Below are 4,143 nucleotides of genomic sequence, written 5' to 3' on the forward strand. Positions count from 1 at the left end.
GACAGAACATAAAGGCATCATTAGAAGTAAATTGACTGAGGCGCTGCATATTCGCTTAATGTATTTTTTATAGCTCGAGCTTCAGATTGTTCTGGCCTATACTTTTATAATAGAAACCAATTTATTTTTACTTGAAAATCCGGCTTTGTGACAAATTGTGACTTGCCCTAGATGTCTTTTCAGATGCAATGTGAGCCTCGCTGTTCATCCAGGAGCTTGGTGTCAAATCCATTTTATTAATGTATTAACTGGCTCCAATTGTGAAGTTGTTTTTGGCAGTCCTGTTATTTTCTGCAGAGAGTACAGTATAAGGTGACTGGCAGCTGGAGCACTTCCAAGGTATAGTGTGTCAGGAGATGGCGCCATAGGAGGAGACGACCTACCACGCCGGCAATGGACCACACTAAACCATCTACGAACTGGGGTCGGTCGCTTCAAAACATCAATGAAGAAGTGGGGCCTGGCAGACAGTGCTGCATGCGAGTGCGGTGACCCTGAACAGACTAGAGATGGGCGAGTCCTGATTCATCCGGATCATTAACCCGGATCCTAGAAATGAGCTGGTCGTGACGAGTCTCCCCTCTGAATTAACCCGAGTCCTTGAGTCCCACACTTGGTGTGACGTACAAATTAAAACTATAAATTGCGTCACTCGCTACTCTCTTTATAACATGTAAAATCACATTACTACGTACCCCAGTCCATCTGCCTACCCTTTAGCAAGTAGGATAGCTGCCAGAAGTGATCGTTTGGCTCAGGGGAGGGGACGCGGATCAGTGAAACTTCCTGCAGACTCGTGGGGACTCAGAGGAGCCGACGGCTCCTAACCGTAATAGCATAGCAGATCCAGAGATCCATACTCGTCATGTGCACGAGCATAGCCCCTCCTCCAGCACCCGGCTCCCGCGCTATATTATGCACGAGTCAACAGCAGACTCGCAGATTCGCAGATTCTTACTCACTGTGCAACACACAGCAGACTCGTGCGGACTCGGAGCCGTAACCATATAGCAGCAGATCCAGAGATCCAGCAGACTCGTCCTCATGCACGAGTCAACAGCAGACTCAGATTTGCCAAATCGCAAAATAACCCTTTTTTTTTGTGATCAACATTTTTTATTAAAGCAAAATACACTGTGTAGCGGAGGTTAATATAACGTCAGTTTAATAGATAGATAGATAGATAGATAGATAGTACTTTATTGATCCCAAATTGGGAAATTGTTGTTGTTACAGCAGCATAAAAGGCATTTTACAATAAAACAAAACTACAAAATATACAAGAATAGAAAAAAATATATATATATATATATATATAAAATATACATGTCGAAATAGAAAATATACATGCAGATATTATATATAGATATATATATATACAAATATATATATATATATTCAAAATATATGGAATAATAATATGCTCGTGAAATGCAACAACTTTTCGGTTTCACTGATAGGATTTCTACGGTCTTGGTGATGCTGACTCATATGACTCAAATGACTCGTATGATCCGGATCTCTTCAATGACTGACTCAGAAGACCCTGAGTCCGTAAAAGGATCCGGATTTGCCATCTCTAGAACAGACTGCCGAACATATAATAACCACCTGCCCTTTATATAGAGTGGCGAAGTCACGCCCATCTACTTCCGCCCCATGGGACCTTATTTCGGAAAAATAATGTATTGAAGTCAATGGAGAGAGAAAACTTATCTTTCGATCCCGTTTGAATTGTGCCATGAATTACACATATGATGTTTGTCAATCTTAAAAAATCATTTCCATGTCAAAAAAGTCACAGTTTGTCGTAAAACTGTTGAAATATAAGACTATGAAAAATACGTAACTAGAAAGACTACAAATCCCAGAGTGTGATGTCACAATTGTTTTCCTCCACAAAGAGATAGCTAAGATCAGCCTTAGATTCCCTTCCTACACCCGGTGGAATCTAACCCCTAGATTCCACCAGGTCCGTCTGCGCCGCGTTGCGGTTTTGGTCCGGCCTCCTCTGGCGTCATACCCTACCAGGCGCATTTCAGAAGCGGAGCGTCTTGCCTGCCGGCTCGCAGTTTTTGTTGATTTGGGCATATTTCCTGGACAGGCTACTTTGTACAGACAAAGTTAATAATAACTGTAATATTCCAGTTATAAACGACATGAATCAAAGATGTGTTGCTGTATTTTAGTGGTAAAAAAATACATTCATCATCATAATTATTCTATATATAGAATTGACACAGTGCCTGTAAACCGGAGGAGAACGCTGGCATTTCTCCTCCTACTTGAAAGACTACGGAGGGATAGGGTCTGCAAAATTAGTTTGTGTGTGTGTATATATCTATATATATATGCTATATACAGTGGCGTTTTTATATGTACAAAAGTGGTGGGGCACAAAAAACTTAGATGTCTATATATAAGCTTCTGCAGTGACGTGCAGTGAGGTTCATGGCTGCTGAGGCACTGGCACTGACTCTTCAGGTTTACAAATATTATATTTTGACCTAAACCAAAATATAATATTATTTTCAAAAGCTTTTTTTGTCTGATGCTTCGATTAATTTTAAACAGACAGTTCAACAAAAGGATACCCAAAAAATGTAATTTTATCATTTAAATATTGAATTGTTCTCTCTTAGTAAGATCCCATTTTCAATAAAATGGCGGTCTTACCTTGACTTGAAGATGAAGTCCATTTGCCTATCCTTCTGGACAAACATTTCTATTACTTTTTTGTAAAAGTCCTCCTTATGTTCTTGTAGTTTCAAAAGTCTATCATAAATCTAATCCATAGATTTATGATAAAAAAATTATAAAAGTAGGGTAGACATGTGGATGTTATCCGGCTAATCAAAACGTGCATTTATCTAACAGGTACGTTTCCCACAGATCTTATTTCGAGCTATTTTCTAAAATCCTCTGGAGAAATCTCATTGCTTTTTTGTGCTTACTTCCTGGTTTTAGGACGCGCCACTGCAGCTCTCTCGTCTCCTCTTCACACACCACACTTTTCGCGGCACACGTACTTACAGCCAATCAGCTCTGAATGATTTGAGATGACGTATGGTGGGGATGGTAGCTCCGTGCCCCTCTGGTCATTATTTTTTTGCCACACACATTTCATTACAAAATACTCTGAGCATGCGCAGTGAAGTTTTTACAGTCACCGTTGACTTCACAGCGAGAGGAAGGGGCATAATCAGGTTTTGTCCCACATGGCTCTAAACAGCTCAATAGGCACACACTGTGACTGTAGACACACTAATTAGAAAAACACAGACTAAAACAGCAATGTACAGACGAATCAGATGATTAAACATGATCTTAAAATATATTTTATATATTGTTTTATTTATTTTTTTGCATTTTTGTAATCATTATTTGTAATACTTTCTGCTGACACTAGGTGGGGCTGTGCCCCACCTGCCCCTAATGACCAGTCGCCACTGGCTATATATGCTCTGAACGTTTCACTTCCTGCCTGCCCGACTTTACGTTACGGCTGCACCGCGTCAAAAATAGGATTCGATCCTAATTTTAGAGGAGCCCTGCGCCGAGCCGCTTCTGGGACGCTTCTGAGCCGTAACGCGCCGCGTGTGGTGGAATAGCACCCATTGACTAGAGTGGCCGTGAGCACCGCGGCGCAGCCGTAACGCGCCCGTAACGCGCCCGTAACGCGCCGCAGACGGACCCGGTGGAATCTAGGGGTGAGATAAGATAACTTTAACAAGATGCCTGTGTGCTTAGTACCAGGTTGTTATCATACCAGCAATGGGTCTTGCTCGTTCTTTCGCTTCCCGTCTGATGAAAGGACCAGGAGTGGCTGGATCAAGTTAGCTACCTAGCTAGTAGCTAGCACGTTAGTTAGCATTACAGCCATGTCATTTTTATTAGCCTTAACATGAAGTAACATTAAAGCTCCCATGTCATGCTTTTCCGGTTATTACCCGTCCCCTTGTGTGTTATGAAGGTTTTTATGCATGTAAACGGTGTGCAGAGTCAAAACCCTCAAAGTACACCCTGTAGCGAGTAAAACTCTAACACAGAAAATACCTCCCCAAAAACGCCTCGTTGGAGATACGTCACTGCCCATTTGAGTCTTCCATTTAGTTCCGGGTACCGCCTGATGTCATGCGGTAC

Source organism: Trematomus bernacchii, unplaced genomic scaffold (assembly GCF_902827165.1).
Source record: "Trematomus bernacchii unplaced genomic scaffold, fTreBer1.1, whole genome shotgun sequence".
In the NCBI taxonomy this organism is placed as follows: Eukaryota; Metazoa; Chordata; class Actinopteri; order Perciformes; family Nototheniidae; genus Trematomus; species Trematomus bernacchii.